The 15,345-nt window shown below is 36.9% G+C and overlaps 1 protein-coding gene across 1 annotated transcript in view; it reads left to right on the forward strand.

Annotated features, from left to right (window-relative positions):
- cacng8b (calcium channel, voltage-dependent, gamma subunit 8b) overlaps positions 1 to 15,345 on the forward strand; it is a 106,681-nt gene that overhangs the window by 12,154 nt on the left and 79,182 nt on the right. The window contains exon 2 of the mRNA XM_062062532.1: positions 8,422 to 8,582. The gene's annotated coding sequence lies outside the window, so the exon portion shown is untranslated. The remainder of the gene's footprint in view (positions 1 to 8,421; positions 8,583 to 15,345) is intronic.

A 15,345-nucleotide genomic window follows, 5' to 3' on the forward strand; every position in this document is an offset into this window, starting at 1 on the left:
CATAAAGAATCTAGAATCGGTTTGAATTTGTCATCAGTTTAAATCTAGAGTCGTTTCGAATCAAGAATCATTTCAAATAGTGAATCATTTTGAGATACGCCTTGAATCGAGTGTCATGTTCAGTCATGAATCGTGTTGAGTCGAGAATGACTTGAATACAGAATCCAGACATAAAAAACACTAACCTGTTCTATATTAACCGTCTTTAAGTTGAAGTGGAGTGGTATTTGAGATTTTTTTGGGGGCCGTTTTTTTTCGCTAATCGGTTTGAATCAAGAATTGCTTGAATCGAGAATCATGAAGAATTAATAATCGGTTCAAATTTGCAATCAGTTTGAATCAAGAGTCACGTAGAATCGAAAATTGGTTTGTGTCGCTAATCGGTTTTGATCAGGAATCGTTTTGAATCAAACTATCATGAAGAATCTAGAATTGGTTTGAATTTGTCATCAGTTTGAATCTAGAGTCGTTTCGAATCAAGAATCATTTTGAGAATCGCCTTGAATCGAGTGTCATGTTCAGTCATGATTCGTGTTGAGTCGAGAATGACTTGAATACAGAATCCAGACATAAAAAACACAAACCTGTTCTATATTAACCGTCTTTTAGTTGAAGTGGAGTGGTATTTTTTTTAAAAAGCTTTTATCTTGTTTGTGTCGCTAATCGGTTTTGATCAGGAATCGTTTTCAATCAAAATTTCATAAAGAATCTAGAATCGGTTTGAATTTGTCATCAGTTTGAATCTAGAGTGGTTTCGAATCAAGAATCATTTTGAGAATCGCCTTGAATCGAGTATCATGTTCAGTCATCAATCAATCAATCAATCAATGTTTATTTATATAGCCCTAAATCACAAGTGTCTCAAAGGGCTGTACAAGCCACAACGACATCCTCGGGACAGAGCCCACATACGGGCAAGGAAAACTCACCCCAGTGGGACGTCAATGTGAATGACTATGAGAAACCTTGGAGAGGACCGCATATGTGGGTAACCCCCACCCCTCTAGGGGAGACCGAAAGCAATGGATGTCGAGTGGGTCTGACATAATATTGTGAAAGTCCAACACATCAGCGAGAGTCCAGTCCATAGTGGGGCAAGCAGGAACCATCCCGAGTGGAGACGGGTCAGCAGCGTAGAGATGTCCCCATCTGATGAACAGGCTAGCGGTCCATCCCGGGTTTGGAGCAGAGTAGAAAAGAAAAGAAAAGAAACAGCAGATCAACTGGTCTAAACAAGGAGTCTATTTAAAGGCTAGAGTATACAAATGAGTTTTAAGATGAGACTTAAATGCTTCTACTGAGGTAGCATCTCTAACTTTTACCGGGAGGGCATTCCATAGTATTGGAGCCCGAATAGAAAACGCTCTATAGCCCGCAGACTTTTTTTGGCTCTGGGAATCACTAATAAGCCGGAGTTCTTTGAACGCAGATTTCTTGCCGGGACATATGGTACAATACAATCGGCAAGATAGGCAGGAGCTTGACCGTGTAGTATTTTATACGTAAGTAGTAAAACCTTAAAGTCGCATCTTAGGTGCACAGGAAGCCAGTGCAAGTGAGCCAGTATAGGCGTAATATGATCAAACTTTCTTGTTTTTGTCAAAAGTCTAGCAGCCGCATTTTGTACCATCTGTAATCTTTTAATGCTAGACATAGGGAGGCCCGAAAATAAAACGTTATAGTAATCGAGACGAGATGTAACGAACGCATGGATAATGATCTCAGCATCGCTTGTGGACAAAATGGGACGAATTTTAGCGATATTACGGAGATGAAAGAAGGCCTTTTTAGTAACACTCTTAATGTGCGACTCAAACGAGAGAGTTGGGTCGAAGATAATACCCAGATTCTTTACAGAGTCACCTTGTTTAATTGTTTGGTTGTCAAATGTTAAGGTGGTATTTTTAAATAGATGTCGGTGTTGAGCAGGACCAATAATCAGCATTTCCGTTTTCTTAGCGTTGAGTTGCAAAAAGTTAGCGGACATCCATTGTTTAATTTCATTAAGAAACGCCTCCAGCTGACTACAATCCGGCGTGTTGGTCAGCTTTAGGGGCATGTAGAGTTGGGTGTCATCAGCATAACAGTGAAAGCTAACACCGTATTTGCGTATGATGTCACCTAGCGGCAGCATGTAAATATTTAAGAGTGCAGGGCCAAGAACCGAACCCTGGGGAACTCCGCACGTTACCTTAACATAGTCCGAGGTCACATTGTTATGGGAGACACACTGCATCCTGTCAGTAAGATAAGAGTTAAACCAAGACAAGGCTAAGTCTGTCATCCCGATACGCGTTTTGATACGCTCTAATAGAATATTATGATCAACAGTATCGAAAGCGGCACTAAGATCAAGAAGCAGCAACATAGATGAAGCATCAGAATCCATCGTTAGCAATAGATCATTAGTCATTTTTGCGAGGGCTGTCTCCGTAGAGTGATTTGCCCTGAAACCGGATTGAAAAGGTTCACAGAGATTGTTAGACGCTAAGTGTTCATTTAGCTGCTGTGCTACAATTTTTTCGAGGATTTTCGAGATAAACGGAAGGTGGGACACCGGCCGGTAGTTTACCAGGAGATCAGGATCGAGGTTAGGTCTTTTGAGTAGAGGATGAATAACCGTCATGAATCGTGTTCAATCAATCAATCAATGTTTATTTATATAGCCCTAAATCACAAGTGTCTCAAAGGGCTGTACAAGCCACAACGACATCCTCGGTGTCGAGTGGGTCTGACATAATATTGTGAAAGTCCAACACATCAGCGAAAGTCCAGTCCATGGTGGAGCCAGCGGGAACCATCCCGAGCGGAGACGGGTCAGCAGCGTAGAGATGTCCCCATCTGATGGACAGGCTAGCGGTCCACCCCGGAGCAGAGTAGAAAAGAAAAGAAAAGAAACGGCAGATCAACTGGTCTAAAAAGGGAGTCTATTTAAAGGCTAGAGTATACAAATGAGTTTTAAGATGAGACTTAAATGCTTCTACTGAGGTAGCATCTCTAACTTTTACCGGGAGGGCATTCCATAGTATTGGAGCCCGAATAGAAAACGCTCTATAGCCCGCAGACTTTTTTTGGGCTCTGAGAATCACTAATAAGCCGGAGTTCTTTGAACGCAGATTTCTTGCCGGGACATATGGTACAATACAATCGGCAAGATAGGCAGGAGCTTGACCGTGTAGTATTTTATACGTAAGTAGTAAAACCTTAAAGTCGCATCTTAGGTGCACAGGAAGCCAGTGCAAGTGAGCCAGTATAGGCGTAATATGATCAAACTTTCTTGTTTTTGTCAAAAGTCTAGCAGCCGCATTTTGTACCATCTGTAATCTTTTAATGCTAGACATAGGGAGGCCCGAAAATAAAACGTTACAGTAATCGAGACGAGATGTAACGAACGCATGAATAATGATCTCAGCATCGCTTGTGGACAAAATGGAACGAATTTTAGCGATATTACGGAGATGAAAGAAGGCCGTTTTAGTAACACTCTTAATGTGTGACTCAAACGAGAGAGTTGGGTCGAAGATAATACCCAGATTCTTTACAGAGTCTCCTTGTTTAATTGTTTGGTTGTCAAATGTTAAGGTGGTATTATTAAATAGATGTCGGTGTTGAGCAGGACCGATAATCAGCATTTCCGTTTTCTTAGCGTTGAGTTGCAAAAAGTTAGTGGACATCCATTGTTTAATTTCATTAAGACACGCCTCCAGCTGACTACAATCCGGCGTGTTGGTCAACTTTAGGGGCATGTAGAGTTGAGTGTCATCAGCATAACAGTGAAAGCTAACACCGTATTTGCGTATAATGTCACCTAGCGGCAGCATGTAAATACTAAAGAGTGCAGGGCCAAGAACCGAACCCTGGGGAACTCCGCACGTTACCTTAACATAGTCCGAGGTCACATTGTTATGGGAGACACACTGCATCCTGTCAGTAAGATAAGAGTTAAACCAAGACAAGGCTAAGTCTGACATACCAATACGTGTTTTGATACGCTCTAATAAAATATTATGATCAACAGTATCAAAAGCGGCGCTAAGATCAAGAAGCAGCAACATAGATGACGCATCAGAATCCATCGTTAGCAATAGATCATTAGTCATTTTTGCGAGGGCTGTCTCCGTAGAGTGATTTGCCCTGAAACCGGATTGAAAAGGTTCACAGAGATTGTTAGACGCTAAGTGTTCATTTAGCTGCTGTGCGACAATTTTTTCGAGAATTTTCGAGATAAACGGTAGGTGGGACACCGGCCGGTAGTTCACCATGAGGTCAGGATCGAGGTTAGGTCTTTTGAGTAGAGGATGAATAACCGCTTTTTTGAATGCTAGAGGAACAGTACCAGAGGAAAGTGATAAGTTTATAATATTTAACACTGATGGACCTAATAAAACAAAAAGCTCCTTGATAAGTTTCCCAGGAATTGGGTCAAGTAGACATGTTGTTTGTTTTGTCCCATTTACACATTTTAACAATTCCTCCAATGTTATTTCATCAAAGAGAGAGAAACTATTTTGGAGGGCAATGTTACAGAATCCAGACATAAAAAACACTAACCTGTTCTATATTAACCGTCTTTTAGTTGAAGTGAAGTGGTATTTTAGATTTTTTGGTTTGTTGTTTTTATCGCTAATCGGTTTGAATCAAGAATTGCTTGAATCGAGAATCATGAAGAATTATTAATGGGTTAAAATTTGCAAACAGTTTGAATCGAGAGTCATGTAGAATCGAAAATTGGTTTGTGCTGCTAATCGGTTTTGATCAAGAATCGGTTTGAATCCAAATTTCATAAAAAATCTAGAATCGGTTTGAATTTGTCATCAGTTTGAATCTAGTGTCGTTTCAATGCAAGAAACATTTTGAGAATCGCCTTGAATCGAGTATCATGTTCAGTCATGAATCGTGTTGAGTCGAGAATGACTTGAATACAGAATCCAGACATAAAAAACACTAACCTGTTCTATATTAACCGTCTTTAAGTTGAAGTGGAGTGGTATTTGAGATTTTTTTTTTTGGGGGGGGGGGGCGTTTTTTTCCGCTAATCGGTTTGAATCAAGAATCATGAAGAATTAATAATCGGTTCAAATTTGCAATCAGTTTGAATCAAGAGTCACGTAGAATCGAAAATTGGTTTGTGTCGCTAATCGGTTTTGATCAGGAATCGTTTTGAATCAAACTATCATGAAGATTCTAGAATCGGTTTGAAATTGTCATCAGTTTGAATCTAGTCGTTTCGAATGAAGAAAAATTTCAAATAGTGAATCATTTTGAGAATCGCCTTGAATCGAGTGTCATGTTCAGTCATGAATCGTGTTGAGTCGAGAATGACTTGAATACAGAATCTAGACATAAAAAACACTAACCTGTTCTATATTAACCGTCTGGAATAGACTTGTGCTGTTTTTAAGTTGAAGTGGAGTGGTATTTTTAATTTTAATTTTAATTTTTATTTTTCCATGACACCTAGTGGCCAAAATGATCCATTAAGTTAAGCTCAAGACGCAGTGAGTTGAATGATGCAGACACGTTTGTTACTGCATACTTTCTAACATGCCTCAGAGGCGTTGTGTGCGTAAGCAACATGCTACCATGATCATTCCGCACTTGCCTACGTCGACAAATGCTCTGCGTCAGAGGTGTCAAACTTGTTTTCACTGAGGGCCACACCGCACTCATGGCTGCCATTAGAGGGCCGCTTGTAACAGCAAATAATTAACCAATTTGCCTATGAATTTAAAATATTTTACATTTTTTAACGTAAAGAGTAAAAAAAATCTGCCGATTTTACCACTGTTTTTTTAGAGAGAAAAAACTGGCAGCTTAGTTGCCAGTAAAATATTGTACTGTAAAATATATGGTGTTTTTTATTATTATTATTTTACAACATATTACTGTAAATAGAAATACAATACCGCTGTTCAATTTTTTTTTGGCTACTCAGATGCCAGTTTTTTGCCATGATAAAATGTGCTACCATAAAATCATCAACCGTGGACTTTACAGTAAAAAAACTGACAGCTCAGTCGACAGAATTTTACTGTAAAAAAAAATAAATATTGGTCTTTTTTTTTCCAATTTACGGTAATATGCTGTAAAAAAAAAAAAAAAAAACTCCTTAAATTTTACAGTAAAATCCATTGGTCGTTTTTATAGTGTACAATTTGATGGATAACTTGCTTCGAAACCACAAGTTAAGCAGATATTTAAGTATTTATTTGGATTTAGATAATATAATATTTCTTGCAATGTTTGACACTACTACCTGTAGTAAGAAAGTAGAGAAAGAAAATATCAGGTATTTTATTGAAACATAATATTTCCAGGCTTTTGCGGGCCATATAAAATGACATGGAGGGCCGGATTTGGCCCGCGGGCCTTGAGTTTGACACCTGAGTCGGGACCCGGGGTGGACCGCTTGCCTGTGCATCGGTTGGGTACATCTCTGCACTGCTGACCCGTCTCCACTCAGGATGGTCTCCTGCTGGCCCCACTATGGACTGGACTCTCATTATTATGTTAGATCCACTATGGACTGGACTCTCACACTATTATGTTAGATCCACTATGGACTGGACTGTCACACTATTATGTTAGATCCACTATGGACTGGACTGTCACACTATTATGTTAGATCCACTATTGACTGGACTCTCACACTATTATGTTAGATCCACTATTGACTGGACTCTCACACTATTATGTTAGATCCACTATAGACTGGACTCTCACACTATTATGTTAGATCCACTATGGACTGGACTCTCACAATATTATGTTAGATCCACTATGGACTGGACTCTCACTATTATGTTAGATCCACTATGGACTGGACTCTCACACTATTATGTTATGCCTGGTTCACACCAACGGCACTTGCCGCGCTTTAAAGCGGCGAGCAAAGCGCCGCCATTTTTGTCAATTTTTCCACGAATATCCCGATCTCCGAAGTAATGTTATGCTTTGATGCGAATTAGTTGCCGCTTTGTTACCGTTCCTCACGATTTGATCCCGCTTTGATACGCTTTAAATCACGCTTTGATACGTTTTATTACACTTTATTGAACTTTATTACGCTTTGATGCGATCCTGACGCTTTAAATCAGGCTCTGACACGATTATCAAGCTCTGTTGTGCATTGTTACAACAAAAATAAGAAAAAAATGTGAAAAACTCAGTAGTTGTCCCCCCATTTTTTTTAGATGTATCTATTTATTTGATTTCTCTTTTTGTTTTATTATATACAGGATAAAACACATAATGTAATAAAAAAGAGAACTATGATAAACAAATAAGTAAAAAAAAATGTGAAAAACTCAGTATACTGTTTTCCACATTATTTTTTCAATTTCTCTTTTTTTTCCGTTATATTATGTTTATTATTTATTATTTATTATGTTTTATATCTTCATTCCTTTTATTTCTTTGTCATCTTAATAAATATCTATCTTTCATTTCTTATGCTAGTTGACAATAATAAAGGCATTTCTTTTATTTTTTATATTCATTTATTTTTTCAATTTCTCTTTTTTTCCCGTTATATTATGTTTTATATCTTCATTTCTTTTATTTCTTTGTCATCTTAATAAATATCTATCTTTCATTTCTTATGCTAGTTGACAATAATACAAGGCATTTCTTTTAAACGTAACATATTCTCTTTATTATTAACACCCACATATGCGGTCCTCTCCAAGGTTTCTCATAGTCATTCACATCGATGTCCCATTGGGGTTGTGAGTTTTTCCTTGCCCTTATGTGGGCTCTGTACCGCGGATGTCGTTGTGGCTTGTGCAGCCCTTTGAGACACTTGTGATTCAGGGCTATATAAATAAACATTGATTGATTGATTGATTGACCTGTGCTCTGCGTTGTCGTTCAATTGTTATCATAGTCTAGCTCGTGCGCTACTGTGTGCTTAGCCGCCGTGTAGCTGTTAGCAACCTATAGCCTGACATGTTTACCTCTTCTAAATGACTACACAATGGAAGACATGCTGCGCTTATTGATGGACATTCGGGTGTTTCTTTGGCACGAGTGGACACGCTGCTCGTATCGCACATGATATCGCACACGTTTTGGGTTTTTTGTTGGTATTTTGGTATTTTTTTCTCGAGATTTTATTTTTTGGGGGTATTCATGTGCGTATCGTTGCGCACTTTTTGCCGATTATTAGGACACTCCGAGAATAATCCCATATTCATGTTAGCACACACGTTAAATTCGAGGAAGTGTCCATTGGAGTGGACATTTGAGTTTGCCGGAAGTGATCAGTCACGTGTGTGTTAACCCCCGATCCTCCTTTTCGACATGTGATCTCATCTTTTTTTTTTTCTTTTTTTTTTGCTCTTCATCTCGCAGATTAAATATTCTGAACTATTGTTTGAACGCTAAATGACACTTTTTTTTTCCTTTTTTTTTTCCGGACAGTCCCCCCTCCCCTCCCTCCTCTCCCTCCATCCCCACTACCGCCACCATCTTCATCGTCGTCATCATCATCATCATCATCATCATCATCATCATCTCCTCCCATCCTCTTGCGGAGTGCGGCGCGCGAAAGGGAAGCTCCGACGTCCCGCAGCAACGCGCAGGTAAGCGGCAATCGTTTCCGATCGATCCATCGAGTCGATACCGTGTGCCTCGCGTAAAGGGAACGCGTGCACGACTTCTTCATCCTTTTTTTTTTTTTTTTTTTTTTTGTGTGGCTTTTTTTACTCTGCCGCTGCAGACTATAATTAGATGCGTCTATTATGCAAATTAGCTCGTTGGCCCCTCCCCCCTGCATCGTCTCATTGTATTAATTGATGTATCCATGTGTGCTGCAATCGACCCATCTATCGGGCTCGTCCGTGCACGTCTCAGCGGGATTCGGCGTCCATTTTGCGCGCGTGCACGCGACGCGTTAATGAATGCGCCGCAGTCTGCATCGCTCCACGCCGCCTTTGCCCACTATTACGCGCGTCTGCGTGTTCTTTCCAGCATCTTCGCGTCACGTCGATGACGTTTTCTTGCGTTTTTTGTTTCATTTTTTTCCCCCTGCAAAAGTCCAACTGCACCAAAATGCATCATGGAGTTTGTGCAGAGGGGGAGAAAGGTGGTGTTATTCGGCGTGTGCGCTGCAACATTTAGCATACTGTAGTGTTATTATTATTATTAATAATAAATATGAGCACCAGGTTGCTGCATGATGGCGTCCGTCATCACCTGCTGTGACTCAACTCGTGTGACCCCTCCTCAAAGCAGGATGCACCACATCCCTTGATGACTTATTTATTATTTATTTACAATCAATATTACATTTGGTATTTATGTGCGTGTTCATAAATGTTAATTTGCTTAATAATAGAAACCATGTCTAATGTAATAGTGAGCTAATAATAATAACTGTTGTCATTTCTTCTTTTCTTACACTTCTGAGTGTCATTTGCAAGTATTATATAGTACAGTGTTTACAGTGGCAAGTATTATATAGTACAGTGTTTACAGTTGCAAGTATTATATAGTACAGTGTTTACAGTGGCAAGTATTATATAGTACAGTGTTTACAGTTGCAAGTATTATATCGTAAAGTGTTTACAGTTGCAAGTATTATATAGTACAGTGTTTACAGATGCAATTTTTATATAGTACAGTGTTTACAGTTGCAAGTATTATATAGTACAGTGTTTACAGTGGAAAGTATTATATAGTACAGTGTTTACAGTTGCCAGTATTATATAGTACAGTGTTTACAGTTGCAAGTATTATATAGTACAGTGTTTACAGTTGCCATTATTATATAGTACAGTGTTTACAGTTGCAAGTATTATATAGTGCAGTGTTTACAGTGGCAAGTATTATATAGTGCAGTGTTTACAGTTGCAAGTATTATATAGTACATTGTTTACAGTGGCAAGTATTATATAGTACAGTGCTTACAGTTGCAAGTATTGTATAGTACAGTGTTTACAGTGGCAAGTATTATGTAGTACAGTCTTTACAGTTGCAAGTATTATATAGTACAGTGTTTACAGTGGCAAGTATTATATAGTAGAGTGTTTACAGTTGCAAGTATTGTATAGTACAGTGTTTACAGTTGCCAGTATTATATAGTACAGTGTTTACAGTTGCAAGTATTATATAGTACAGTGTTTACAGTGGCAAGTATTATATAGTACCGTGTTTACAGTTGCAAGTAGTATATAGTATTGTGTTTACAGTTGCAAGTATTATATGATACAGTGTTTACAGTTGCAAGTATTATATAGTACAGTGTTTACAGTTGCCAGTATTATATAGTACAGTGTTTACAGTTGCAAGTATTATATAGTACAGTCTTTACAGTTGCCAGTATTATATAGTACAGTCTTTACAGTTGCAAGTATTATATAGTACAGTGTTTACAGTGGCAAGTATTATATAGTATAGTGTTTACAGTTGCAATTATTATATAATACAGTGTTTACAGTGGAAAGTATTATATAGTACAGTGTTTACAGTTGCAAGTATTATATAATACAGTGTTTACAGTTGCAAGTATTATATAGTACAGTGTTTACAGTTGCAAGTATTATATAGTACAGTGTTTACAGTGGCAAGTATTATATAGTACAGTGTTTACAGTTGCAAGTATTATATAGTACAGTGTTTACAGTTGCCATTATTATATAGTACAGTGTTTACAGTTGCAAGTATTATATAGTGCAGTGTTTACAGTGGCAAGTATTATATAGTGCAGTGTTTACAGTTGCAAGTATTATATAGTACAGTGTTTACAGTGGAAAGTATTATATAGTACAGTGTTTACAGTTGCAACTATTATATAGTAGTGTTTACAGTGGCAAGTATTATATAGTAGTGTTTACAGTTGCAAGTATTATATAGTATTGTGTTTACAGTTGCAAGTATTATATAGTACAGTGCTTACAGTTGCAAGTATTGTATAGTACAGTGTTTACAGTGGCAAGTATTATATAGTACAGTCTTTACAGTTGCAAGTATTATATCGTAAAGTGTTTACAGTTGCAAGTATTATATAGTACAGTGTTTACAGTTGCAATTTTTATATAGTACAGTGTTTACAGTTGCAAGTATTATATAGTACAGTCTTTACAGTTGCCAGTATTATATAGTACAGTGTTTACAGTTGCAAGTATTATATAGTAAAGTGTTTACAGTGGAAAGTATTATATAGTACAGTCTTTACAGTTGCCAGTATTATATAATACAGTGTTTACAGTTGCAAGTATTATATAGTACAGTGTTTACAGTTGCCAGTATTATATAGTACAGTGTTTACAGTGGCAAGTATTATATAGTACAGTGTTTACAGTTGCCAGTATTATATGGTACAGTGTTTACAGTTGCAAGTATTATATAGTACAGTGTTTACAGTTGCCAGAATTATATAGTACATTGTTTACAGTTGCAAGTATTATATAGTACAGTGTTCACAGTGGCAAGTATTATATAGTACAGTGTTTACAGTTGCAAGTATTATATAGTACAGTGTTTACAGTGGCAAGTATTATATAGTACAGTGTTTACAGTTGCAAGTATTATATAATACAGTGTTTACAGTTGCAAGTATTATATAGTGTAGTGTTTACAGTTGCAAGTATTACATAGTACAGTGTTTACAGTGGCAAGTATTATATAGTACAGTGTTTACAGTTGCAGGTATTATATAATACAGTGTTTACAGTTGCAAGTATTATATAATACAGTGTTTACAGTAGAAAGTATTATATAGTACAGTCTTTACAGTTGCAAGTATTATATAGTACAGTGTTTACAGTGGCAAGTTTTATATAGTACAGTGTTTACAGTTGCAAGTATTATATAGTACAGTGTTTACAGTGGCAAGTTTTATATAGTACAGTGTTTACAGTTGCAAGTATTATATAGTACAGTGTTTACAGATGCAATTTTTATATAGTACAGTGTTTACAGTTGCAAGTATTATATAGTACAGTGTTTACAGTGGCAAGTATTATATAGTACAGTGTTTACAGTTGCCAGTATTATATAGTACAGTGTTTACAGTTGCAAGTATTATATAGTACAGTGTTTACAGTGGCAAGTATTATATAGCACAGTGTTTACAGTTGCAAGTATTATATAGTACAGTGTTTACAGTGGCAAGTATTATATAGTACAGTGTTTACAGTTGCAAGTATTATATAGTACAGTGTTTACAGTTGCCATTATTATATAGTACAGTGTTTACAGTTGCAAGTATTATATAGTGCAGTGTTTACAGTGGCAAGTATTATATAGTGCAGTGTTTACAGTTGCAAGTATTATATAGTACAGTGTTTACAGTGGAAAGTATTATATAGTACAGTGTTTACAGTTGCAACTATTATATAGTAGTGTTTACAGTGGCAAGTATTATATAGTAGTGTTTACAGTTGCAAGTATTATATAGTATTGTGTTTACAGTTGCAAGTATTATATAGTACAGTGCTTACAGTTGCAAGTATTGTATAGTACAGTGTTTACAGTGGCAAGTATTATATAGTACAGTCTTTACAGTTGCAAGTATTATATCGTAAAGTGTTTACAGTTGCAAGTATTATATAGTACAGTGTTTACAGTTGCAATTTTTATATAGTACAGTGTTTACAGTTGCAAGTATTATATAGTACAGTCTTTACAGTTGCCAGTATTATATAGTACAGTGTTTACAGTTGCAAGTATTATATAGTAAAGTGTTTACAGTGGAAAGTATTATATAGTACAGTCTTTACAGTTGCCAGTATTATATAATACAGTGTTTACAGTTGCAAGTATTATATAGTACAGTGTTTACAGTTGCCAGTATTATATAGTACAGTGTTTACAGTGGCAAGTATTATATAGTACAGTGTTTACAGTTGCCAGTATTATATGGTACAGTGTTTACAGTTGCAAGTATTATATAGTACAGTGTTTACAGTTGCCAGAATTATATAGTACATTGTTTACAGTTGCAAGTATTATATAGTACAGTGTTCACAGTGGCAAGTATTATATAGTACAGTGTTTACAGTTGCAAGTATTATATAGTACAGTGTTTACAGTGGCAAGTATTATATAGTACAGTGTTTACAGTTGCAAGTATTATATAATACAGTGTTTACAGTTGCAAGTATTATATAGTGTAGTGTTTACAGTTGCAAGTATTACATAGTACAGTGTTTACAGTGGCAAGTATTATATAGTACAGTGTTTACAGTTGCAGGTATTATATAATACAGTGTTTACAGTTGCAAGTATTATATAATACAGTGTTTACAGTAGAAAGTATTATATAGTACAGTCTTTACAGTTGCAAGTATTATATAGTACAGTGTTTACAGTGGAAAGTATTATATAGTACAGTGTTTACAGTTGCAAGTATTATATAGTACAGTGTTTACAGTGGCAAGTATTGTATAGTACAGTGTTTACAGTTGCCAGTATTATATAGTACAGTGTTTACAGTGGGAAGTATTATATAGTACAGTGTTTACAGTTGCCAGTATTATACAGTACAGTGTTTACAGTGGCAAGTATTATATAGTATAGTGTTTACAGTTGCAATTATTATATAATACAGTGTTTACAGTTGCAAGTATTATATAGTACAGTGTTTACAGTTGCAAGTATTACATAGTACAGTGTTTACAGTGGCAAGTATTATATAGTACAGTGTTTACAGTTGCAAGTATTATATAGTACAGTGTTTACAGTGGAAAGTATTATACAGTACAATCTTTACAGTTGAAAGTATTATATAGTACAGTGTTTACAGTTGCCAGTATTATATAGTACAGTGTTTACAGTGGCAAGTATTATATTGTACAGTCTTTACAGTTGCAAGTATTATATAATACAGTGTTTACAGTTGCCAGTATTATATAGTACAGTGTTTACAGTGGCAAGTATTATATAGTACAGTCTTTACATTTGCAAGTATTATATAGTACAGTGTTTACAGTTGCAAGTATTATATAGTACAGTGTTTCTTAATCGTCCCAGCAGACACAAGACATTGAAACAACGTTGATTATACGTACACGTCCCTTTAAAACAACGTTGCGAAATAGTCGTATTTGTAAATTGAGACAACGTCGATGTCTAACGTTGGATCAACGTTGTTGGGAAATGACCACATTTCAACGGTCATATTGATGTCAGAACCCGACATTGATTAAAGGTCGTCAAAAAGCGTTTTGTTTGGGTTGTAGAATATTGGTTGGGAAATGACCAAATTTCAATGGTCAAATTAATGTCAAATGAAGCTGACATTGAATAAACTTAGTCAAAAAGCACTATAGCACAAGAGAGTGGCGAGTGGATGACTGACAAGAGGGTTCACTCTGTTAATTTCATACCACTATAGAACAACAGAGTGGAGAGTGGATGCCTGATAAAGAGGGTTCACTCTGTTTATTTCATACCTCTATTGGACAAGAGAGTGGAGATTGGATGACTGATGAGAGGGTTCACTCTGTTAATTTCATACCACTACAGAACTGGAGACTGGATGACGGACAAGAGGGTTCACTCTTGTTTATTTCATACCACTGTAGAACAAGAGAGTGGATCACTGACGAGAGGGTTCACTCTGTTAATTTCATACCACTATAGAACAACAGAGTGGAGAGTGGATGACTGATAAAGAGGGTTCACTCTGTTTATTTCATACCACTATAGGACAAGAGAGTGGAGATTGGATGACTGACAAGAGGGTTGACTCTGTTAATTCCATACCACTACAGAACTGGAGACTGGATGACGGACAAAAGGGTTCACTGTTGTTTTTTTCATACCTCTGTAGAACAAGAGAGTGGATCACTGACAAGAGGGTTCACTCTGTTAATTTCCTACCACTATAGGACACGAGAGTGGATGACTGACGAGAGGGTTCATTCTGTTTATTTCATACCACTATAGGACAGGAGAGTGGAGATTGGATGACTGACAATAGGGTTCACTCTGTTAATTTCACACCACTATAGACCTGGAGACTGGAAGACAGACAAGAGGGTTCACTCTTGTTTATTTCATACCACTGTAGAACAAGAGAGTGGATCACTGACAAGAGGGTTCACTCTTGTTTATTTCATACCACTGTAGAACAAGAGAGTGGATCACTGACAAGAGGGTTCACTCTTGTTTATTTCATACCACTGTAGAACAAGAGAGTGGATCACTGACAAGAGGGTTCACTCTGTTAATGTCTTACCACTATAGGACACGAGAGTGGATGACTGAAGCGGGTTCACTCTGTTTATGTCATACCACTATAGGACAAGAGAGTGGAGATTGGATGACTGACAAGAGGGTTCACTCTGTTAATTTCATACCACTATAGAACTGGAGACTGGATGACAGACAAGAGGGTTC

Source organism: Entelurus aequoreus, linkage group LG11 (assembly GCF_033978785.1).
Source record: "Entelurus aequoreus isolate RoL-2023_Sb linkage group LG11, RoL_Eaeq_v1.1, whole genome shotgun sequence".
In the NCBI taxonomy this organism is placed as follows: Eukaryota; Metazoa; Chordata; class Actinopteri; order Syngnathiformes; family Syngnathidae; genus Entelurus; species Entelurus aequoreus.